The sequence below is a fragment of the Oratosquilla oratoria genome, chromosome 41 (assembly GCF_046742065.1).
Source record: "Oratosquilla oratoria isolate Oo_2021 chromosome 41, ASM4674206v1, whole genome shotgun sequence".
Lineage (NCBI taxonomy): Eukaryota > Metazoa > Arthropoda > Malacostraca > Stomatopoda > Squillidae > Oratosquilla > Oratosquilla oratoria.
In genome coordinates this window covers 9981742-9991741 of record NC_134817.1, presented here as the reverse complement: position 1 = coordinate 9991741, position 10000 = coordinate 9981742, and the positions used below count along the sequence as shown (strand labels likewise).

The 10000-nt window shown below is 47.4% G+C and overlaps 1 protein-coding gene across 1 annotated transcript in view; it reads right to left on the bottom strand.

Annotated features, from left to right (window-relative positions):
• LOC143020958 (uncharacterized) overlaps positions 1-10000 on the bottom strand; it is a gene marked incomplete in the record, with an annotated part of 725096 nt that overhangs the window by 339662 nt on the left and 375434 nt on the right.

Genomic DNA, 10000 nt, shown 5'->3' with positions numbered 1-10000 from the left:
GAAGGAAGAGGGGAAGAAGATAAGTGAAGGCAAAGAAAATGTAAGGAAAGGAACTGGGGAGAGGTAAGACAGGTGGAGAGGGTAGAAGAGGGGAAAAGCGCTGAGGGGAAAAGAAGGTAAAGATAATGCGAATATGGAATGAAGACGACGGGCTGGAATGAAAAGATAACTGGAATCTCACTGGAATGGACTGGAAAAGGAAACCCGGAATGAGACAATGGGAATGAGCTTGGTAATAAAGTGGAATTGGGAGAGGCAAGAGGGAATGAGAAAGGAATGGGAATACGAAAGGAACTGGAATGAGAGACGAATGGGAATAGCGAGGAACGAGTCAATTTGGAATGGGAATGAGAAGAAGGTAAAGAATTTTAGGAGAAAGGAGTAAGGTTGGAAATAGGGATTAATGACTTTGTCTGGCATGTTTCTCATTGTGTGTGTGTGTGTGTGTGTGTGTGTGTGTGTGTGTGTGTGTGTGTGTGTGTGTGTGCGTGCGTGTGTGTGTGCGCGTGTGTGGTGCACTCGCAGTAGTAAATACCTGTATCCATGTACGTACATGTTTGTGTATCAAACAAAAGTAGATAACAGCAGACTCCTCCATCCCCGTCATCCAAGATGACACAAAAGCCCCGCCCCCAAGGACGTATCTGATTGGCTCCCAGCCCCAAGTCGAATGACGTCATGTCGGTGGTAGTGTTATAACTCGGTGAAATAGCCTATATGGGCGGAGCTTACACCCTAAGGAGGCCGGGTCTGTGTGCATACGAGATATGGCGTTTATTGCATATGCATCTGTATCTTAAGATACTACAGAGACTCTGTGACCTTAGGATGAGGAGTGATGGTTGGCGGAGATGCGGGACTGTGTTAAACTAACAATTTCCTTTTGCGAAGGAAAGGTCAATTACCTTTACGACTTTCCCTTCATCTGCATGGCTTCCCTTAATCAGTTCCCGTTCATATTTGAATTAGGGGTGCCAGAGTGCTAAGGTGTGCTAGGGTGCTAGGGTGCCCCTTCCCCTCTCAAGTCCATTAGGGAGGATTAAAACTGTAGACATTTAGGGCGTCAGGTGAGATCTCTGAGAACGGAGCCCTACATCCCCCCATGGGGCTAGGTGAGACTAAGGGTCAGGGGTGAAGGGTGAGGGGGTGAGGATGGGGTGACCGACGTAAGAAGCGTGGGTGAGTTAGGGGTGAGGGAAATACGAGGGAGGGGTCAGGTTAAGCTAGATTAGGTCAGATTGGGTAGGTCAGGTTAGGTTAGGTCAACTTAGTTATATTAGCTTAGAGTAGGTTCGCTTGGGTTACATAGTTCAGGTTAGGTTAGGTTAGGTTATCTTAGGTTACATGACCTCGTTGGTGATGAGAAACATACACCAGAAGGCTCTTAGTAGTCAATAAATTCGTCACCTTTGCCTAGCGTGTCGGGACAGGCACAGCAAACAAAAATCAACGGCAGCTTTTCACAAAATAAATAAATAAGATAAAATAAATAAATAAAAAAAATCTTGATAAGTCTCATTTTCTCTCTAACTTCGCTCATACTCTTAGTCTCTCTTGGAGTCTCACCTATTCTGACGCTTAATAATCCTCCTCTTTGTAGCTCTTGACATCAGGTGGTCATTTTGGTCTTAACGCTCACACCAGCGTCAGTAATTAGGGTCTGTTTAGTTTCTTCTCTTAATTAATAATTTGGCGTTTGCAGGACCTCGTTTCATAACACGTCTAGCATCCACTAAACGTCTCATTTTCAAACAAAGACCAGTTTCTATTTATGGTAAAAGGGAAGTGAAATCTAGAAACTAAAAGAGATAGAAAGTCATTGAAACATAGTTGTGTATATGTAAACATATACGATCTGCTGAAGAGGATCACAGTTAGTGATCAAAATATACAGAACTTTCGACGTTGGTGTCTTCTTTTCCGAGGGTGGGATAAAAGTTTAAGTTTATACACCTGTAGATATAAACCTGTTTTTTTTTTTCTTTTTTTTGCAGAGTGGGTGTGAGGGTTCGAACACATTATGTGGAAGCCATCAGGATCACAGAGATTCGAACACATGCAAACAAACAAAAGAACGCACGCGCGCGCGCGAGCACACACACCTATTAAACAGGACTTACAAAACTAAAATACAGGAATTGTTGGCACATATACATACATATACGCTTATTTGTATACATATTTTTTTCTACATACGAAACTAAAATAAAGACAAGAAATTTGTATTTCTACAAAATAGATATTCTTCACAAGAGAGTGTATATGTAATTCATCTTTATTGTATTTCCAAATGCAGCAATTAAGCAGTATTTCCGACCAGGTGGTCAAGAAATTTCTGTGTACAAATGTATACGGGTGTGTTCATACTTAATAATTTTACCAGAGGCGTGTATACGTCTGTTCATATAATAATCAACATCAGACCATGAACAAGCCGCACCATAAGTACAACGAAAAAAGAATATATACATACATATATATATATGTATATGTATATATATGTATATATAAATATATATTATGTGTATGTGTATATGTATGTGTGTGTGTGTGTGTGTGTGTGTGTGTATGTGTGTGTGTGTGTGTGTGTGTGTGTGTGTGTGTGTGTGTGTGTGTGTGTGTGAGTGTCCGGGGAATCAGTCCCCGGTCTACCAGGAGCAACAACAATCGGAGCATACAGACCGGGAGGGATGGTTCGGGATAGTACCCGGAGGATGAACCAGACTCCCGTTTTGCCCTCAAGCCATACACCAGAGAACTGTAAAAAAAAAAAAAAAAAAAAAAAATAAAAAAAAAAAAAAAAAAAAAAAAAAAAAAAAAAAAAAAAAAAAAAAATCCGTATTTTTCAACCCCTCCACTCCCGTTTCAATAAACGTTACTGGCGAGACACGAAATGACCGGTTTCGTAAGCCGACTGATAAACGTTCGAGAAATATGTGTAATAAGAGTTTATTATGACATACTGTGGCGCGCTGGTGTCAAAATACAATGTACATGTAAGAACGCATTCTATGTTTACTTTGATATCCATTTATTCGTAAAAGACTATCTCTTAATTCGACGGACGCGCGTGTACACACACGCACACACGTGTGTGTGTGTGTGTGTGTGTGTGTGTGTGTGTGTGTGTGTGTGTGTGTGTGTGTGTGTGTGTGTGTGTGTCCACAAACATCCACACGTCAGCGCGATAAGGCTTGGAAACAAAGTATCGTATACTCGGGGAACGAGGAAAAAGAGAGGAAGCGAGAAGGAAGGACAAAGACAAAAGGAAGTAAGGAAAGAGGGAAGGGAGAGAGAGAGAGAGAGAGAGAGAGAGAGAGAGAGAGAGAGAGAGAGAGAGAGAGAGAGAGAGAGAGAGAGAGAGAGAGAGGAGGGGGAGACAGAGAGATAGAGACAGAGATAGAGATAGAGAGGGAGAGATAGGGAGAGAGGTAGATAAAGAGAGAGATAGAGAGGGAGAGGGAGAGAAAGGGAGACAGAGGAAGAGAAAGACATAGATAGGGAGAGACAGGGAGAGAGACAGAAAGATAGATAGATAAAGAGAGAGAGATAGAGAGAGAGAGAGGGAGAGAGAAGGAGAGTGGGGGAGGGAGGGAGAGAGTGAGGGAGAGGGGACGAAGTGGGGCGTACTGGTGAGGCAGGCAGGCAAGCCCAGCTGGCTTGTAGCACGAAGGGAAACTCCGTTCGGGTCGATATCGGCCTCCTCCTCCTCCTCCTCCTCCTCCTCCTCCTCCTCTTCCACCATTTACCTCCTCAACTCAATTAATCCTCTTCCTCCACATCGCTGTAAACTCCCAGGCTCCCACTCCTGGTGGCTCCTCCTTCCTCTTCTTCCTCCTCCCTCGCTCCTCTTCCTCTTACCTCCTCTCTTTTACCTCCTCCTCTTCCCCTCAACTCCTCTTTTTCTCTTTACTCTCTCTCCTCATCCTCTCTACCTCTCCCTCCACCTCCTCCTCAGTAACAAAATTTTTATTCTTACGTCTTCCTCTTTCCTCTTCCTCCTCCTCCTCTTCCCTCATCTCCATAAGCTACTCCGTGGGCCCATTCTCCACCAACTTGGGTCCTCCACGAGTTTAGCCTCCATATTCTCAAGGCTTCGTTATATCCTCCTCCACCTCCATAGTCCATTTCCTCCTCCTCCTCCTCCTCCTCCACCTCCATAGTCCATTTCCTCCTCCTCCTCCTCCATAGTCCATTTCCTCTTCCTCCTATTCCTCCTCCTCCTTTTCCACCTCCATAGTCCATTTCCTCCTCCTCCTCCTCCTCCATAGTCCATTTCCTCCTCCTCCTCCTCCACCTCCATAGTCCATTTCCTCCTCCTCTTCCTCCCCCACCTCCATAGTCCATTTCCTCCTCCTCCTCCCTTAGTTCCCCTCCACCAGTTCAAAATAATTCAAGTTCCTTTCCTCTCTTCCTCCTCATTGTCATTCCACTTAAACATTCTACTCTTACCTCGTCCACATCCAGTTTCATCCCACGTACGATGATATTGATTTTGGCGCCCTTCTCTACGGACCAGAGTCACTAGGCATTCTTTATGTTTTGAGATATTTCTCCTCTATTAAAAAAAGTAAATAAAATGTAATCCATTTTAATTCACACTATCTCTACCATTATGTTGTCCTCCTCAAAGATCTCCCCTCAGTTTCCCTCAAATATCTCCCCTCAATTTCCCCTTCCCTTCACTTGCTCTCCCTCCTCTTCCCTTCCCCTCCTTTTTCCTCAGCTTCTTTTCCCTTCCATTCTCCTTGCCAAGGTTGCAATATCCTCCCTCTTCCTCCTCCTCCTCTATCTCCTCTCCTTTTACCCTCCCCTCCCCTTCCCTTGCCCTTCTCTTCTGTCCACCTCCCCTCCCTTCTCCTCCTCTATCACCCCTCCCCTACCCTCTTCTCCCCTCCCCTCCCCCTCCCACCTGTCGCGGTTGTCTCCTTATAAGCATAAAATCCGGGGTGATTATCCCCCCCCACCAGATTACACATCTTTCCTCGATTATCCTTGTCCCCCTTGTTACCCTTCTCTCTTTCTCTCTCTCTCTCTCTCTCTACCTTGCCATAGCCTCACTCTTCCCCCACCCCACTCCAAGCCCTAAACCCACCTCCATCTGCCTGGCGATTTTAGTAACAATATTCAAAGCTATGGAGTTATTGCAATGACATTACAATCACGAAAAACAAGGTCAGGATCCTTCACCGAGATTCATGGGTTTAGTTATTTGATTCTATCTGCCGTCAAGTGATTTTTATCAAGTAAGGGACTCCCACCTACTCCTTCTTACCCCTCCCCCCCTTCCTTCCTTCCCCTCCTTCGACTTGACACACTCTTTCCCCTCCCTCCATGACTCCTCATCCTCCTGTCTTCCTCTCACCTCCATACTCCTCGTTAGTCATCATCCTCCACTCCCTCCCTCTCCACTCCCACCCCTCCACACTTCTCGCCATCAATCATTCTCCCCTCTTTTCCTCCTCCTTCCTTTCCCTTCCTCCTCCCCTCCATGTTTTCAGTTACCTTTCCTCCCCACCCTCCATATTAATCGTCCTTCTTTTCCTTCCTCCATACTCTTCCCTCCTTTCCTCCTCCTCCCTCCATGCAAAGTTCTTCCTCCATCTTCCTCCATGCTTGCCTCCTCCTTCCCCTCCCCTCTTCCTTATCAACAATTCTCATTCTTCCCTTCCTCCCTCCATCCAAAGCTCTTCCTCCCTGCTTTCCTCCTCCTTTCCCTCCCATCTTCCCTATTAACAATTCTCCTTCTCCTCCTCCTTCTCTTCCTCCCTCCATGCAAAGCTCTTCTTCCATGCTTGTCTCCTCCTTCCCTATCAACAATTCTCCTTCTTCTCCTTCCTATCTTTCTTACTTCCTCCATGCAAAGTTCTTCCTCCATCTTCCTCCTTCTTCTCCTTCCTTTCTTTCTTACTTCCTTCATGCAAAGTTTTTACTTTGCGTTCTTCTCTCTCTTTCTTTTCCTTTTTCCAACGAATTATTCTTGAAGAAATTTTGTCGCTGTTTCTCCTCTTCATCTTCACCTCAACTTTGGTCAACTTTCTGTTTTCTGCTATCCTCAACTTTCAACATCTACCCTTTCATCTCACCCCCTCCCCTCCCTCTCTCTCTCTCTCTCCCCAAGACGTTCCTGTCTCCTTGGAGTTCCATAAGATATTAGTGTTCATATCTTCCTTCTTCCCTCCTCCTCCTTCTCTTCTTCTCTCATCCTCCTCCTCCTCTTCTTCCTCTTCCCTCCTCCTCCTCTTTCTCTTCTTCATCTTCCCTTCCGTTCTTCCTCTTCCCTCCTTCTCCTCTTCCTCTTCCCTCCTCCTCCTCTTCTTCCTCTTCCCTCCTCCTCTTACTCTTCCCTCCCCTTCCTCCTCCTCCTCTTCTCCCTCTTCCCTTCTCCTCCTCTTCACCCTCTTCCCTCCTCCTCCTCTTCTTCCTCCTCCTCCTTAGCTCATCAAACATCTGATTCATTTTTACCTGAAGTTGCAGATGTGGATGGTATAATGTGATACTATTTATTATGGCATGAAATGATAAGATGGTAGTATGTTGTGACTGGTAGGTGGTGGTGATATGTGATGGTGATGACGACGATGATGGTGAGGGTAGTGTCGTCATGGTGGAGATGGTAGTGGTGATGGTGATGATGGTGGTAGTGATGATGGTGGTGATGGAGTATGAGAGTGAGTGAAGCGTGAGAGTGGAGTGTGAGAGTGGAGTGCGAGAATGAAATGTGAGAATGGAGTGTGAGAGTGGAGTGTGAGAATGTAGTATGAGAATGGAGTGTGCGAAGGGAGTGTGAGAGTGTAGTGTGAGAATGGAGTGTGAGAATGGAGTGTGAGAGCGTAGTGTGAAAGTAAGTGAAGTGTGAGAGTGTAGTGTGAGAATGGAATGTGAGAGTGGAGTGTGAGACTGGAGTGTGAGAGTGGAGTATGAGAGCGTAATGTGAGAATGGAGTGTGAGTGTAGTGTGAGAATGGAGTGTGAGAATGGAGTGTGAGAGTGGAGTGTGAGAATGGAGTGTGAGAATGGAGAGTGAGAGTGGAATGTGAAAATGGAGTGTGGGAATGGAGTGTGAGAATGTAGTGTGAGAGTGGAGTATGAGAGTAGAGTATGAGAATGTAGTGTGAGAATGGAGTGTGAGGATGGAGTGTGAGAATGTAGTGTGCGAGTGGAGTGTGAGAATGTAGTGTGAGAATGGAGTGTGAGAGTGGAGTGTGCTAGTAGAGTGTGAGAGTGGAGTGTGAGAATGGAGTGTGAGTGTAGTATGAGAATGGTGTGTGAGTGGAGTGTGAGAATGGATTGTGAGAATGGAGTGTGGGAATGGAGTGTGAGAGTGGAGTGTGAGAATGGAGTGTGGGAGTGGAGTGGGAGTGTAGTATGAGAATGGGGTGTGAGAGTGGAGTGAGAATGGAGTGTGCGAGTGGAGTGTGAGTGTAGTATGAGAATGGGGTGTGAGAGTAGAGTGTGAGAGTGGAGTGTGAGAGTGGAGTGTGAGAGTGGAGTGTGAGAGTAGAGTGTGAGAGTGGAGAGTGAGAGTGGAGTGTGAGAGCAGAAGATGAGCGTACCAAGGGAGCGACGTTTTGAGTGGACGAAGATCCAAAACAATTACGCTTAAGAAAGTGATATGGAGGAAGAAGAGGAGAAGGAGGAGGATGAGGGTGAGGAAGAGGATGACGATGATGACCAGGTGGAGGAGGAGGAGGAGGAGGAGGAGGAGGAGGAGGGAGAGGATGAAGATGACTTGGTGGAGGAGGATGAAAAGATGACGATGGAGATAAGGATGAGGAGGTGGAAGAAGAGGAGGTCGGAGGAGAAGGATGAAGAGTGGAGGAAGAGAAAGATGTAAGGATGAGGACGAGAAGGAAGAGGAGGAGGAGGAGGAGGAGGAGGAAGAGAAGGAGGAGGAAGGATTAAATAAAGTCTAGAGGAACGTGAGTTATGGAGGAGGACAAAATGGCTACGATGAGATGGAGATTTGATGATAAAGAAAGATGGACTTTGTCGAGATGGAGGGCTGTGGAGGAGAGGAGAGGAGGAGGAGGAGGAGGAGGAGGAGGAGGAGGAGGAGGAGGAGGGAAGTAGGACGAAGAAGTAGAGCGAGTAAAAACGAGGAGATAGATGAGGAAAATAGGAGGAGAGGGAAGAGGAACAGAAGCGGGAGGAATAGGCGGAGGAGGACAAGGAAGAGGAGAAGAAATTGGAGAACGAGGAGAAAGATGATGAGAAGGAACAGAAGGAGGAGAAGGGGGAGGAGAAGGAGGATGAGAAGGAGGATGAGAAGGAGAAAGAGGAGAAGAACTCGGAGGAGGAGGACCAAAAGAGGAGGAAGAGAAGGAGGAGGAGGAAGAGGAAGAGAAAGAGGTGGAGGAGAAGAACTCGGAGGAGGAGAACAAAAAAGAGGAGGGGGAATAGGAGGAGGAAAAGAAGAAGGAAGAAGTGGAGGAAGAAGAGGAGGAAGAAGAGGAGGAAGAGAATAATAATTTGTTAGCGCGATGGGGGGCCCATAAAACAATGCTTACGGAAGTGGAGGGAGATGAAGTAGGAGGGTCAGATTATGGAGGGGCAAATGGAGGGTAGAGGAGGAGGACGAGGAGGAGGAGGAGTAGGAGGAGGAGAATGATGGTGTGGAGGGAGGAACATAATATGGAGGGACAAAAAAAGGGGGGGAGTGGAGGAAAATGAGGAGGAGAAGGAGGAGGGGAAAAGGTGGAGGAGGAGGGCGTGGAGGGGGGGAAGGCGTAGGAGGAGCGTGTGGAGGGGGACAGGGGAATGGAGAAAGTGGAGGAGGAGGAGGACGAGTATGAGGAAGTGTAAGAAGAGGAGGAGTAGAAAGTGTAGGAGGAGTAGGTGGTGGAGCAGTAGGACGAGGAAGTGGAGGAGGAGGAGGAGTAGGTGGAGGAGGAAGTGGAGTAGAAGAAGGAAGTGGAGGAAGAGGAGAAGGAGTAGAATGTGTAGGTATAGAAGGAGCAGTAGGATGAGGAAGTGGAGTAGGAGAAGGAAGTGGAGGAAGAGGAGGCGGAGGAGGAGGAAGGTATGGAGGGCGATGGAGGGAGATGGAGTGAGTGCCACCTAGCATGGCAATAATTCAAGCTGTCTCCTCTGCCATCGCGACTGCACTGCGGCAATGGAGCCCAGTTACGGTCGAGAACTAAGTGGAGTAGACTCGAAAAATAAAGTGGAGGGGGCAATGGAGGGCCATGGAGGGGAAGGAAGTGGAGAGGAGGCGAAGGAGGGGAAGGGAGTGGAGAGGAGGGGAGTGGAGGGGAAGGAAGTGGAGAGGAGGGGAGTGGAGGGGAAGGAAGTGGAGAGGAGGGGAGTGGAGAAGAGGAGAGTGGACAAAAGGGGAGTGGAGGGGAATTGAGGGAAGTGGAGGGGAATGGAGGGGAGTGGAAGGGAATGGAGGGGATATGGAGTGATATGGAGGGGGAAATGAACGGAAGTGGAGGAGTATGGAGGGGCGTGGAGGGGAGTGAGTGGCCGGGGCATGAATTAGGCAGCTGATGAGACGCGAGGGAAGAGGAGAGGAGGAGTGAAGGGGAGAGGAGGAGTGAAGGAGTAAAGGAAGGAGGAAGAAGGAGGAGGGAGAAGGAGGGAGAAGGGAGCGTAAGAAGAAGGAGAAGGGAGGAGGAGGGGAAAGGAGGTAGAAGGAGGAGGAAGAAGAAGGAGGAGGGAGGAGGAGGGAGAAGGAGGGAGGAGACGAAGGCGGAGGAAAGAGGAGGAAGGAGGAGGAAGGAAGAAGGAAGGGAATGACAAGAAAAAAAGAAGAAGTAGAGGAAAGAGGAAGAAAAAGGAAAAGAAAGAGGAGAGAGAGAAATGAGAAAAAGAAAGAAAAAAGGAATTAAAAGAGAAGAGAGCGAAAGAGGAGAAATGTGAAGAAAATGGGAAAAAGATGGGAAGGAGGAAGGAGGAAGGAAGGAAGGGAAGGAGGGAGGGAGGAAGGGGAGGAGGGAGGGAGGGACGGAGGGAGGAAAGGAAGGAAGGAAAGAAAGAAGGAAGGAAGGAAGGGAGGA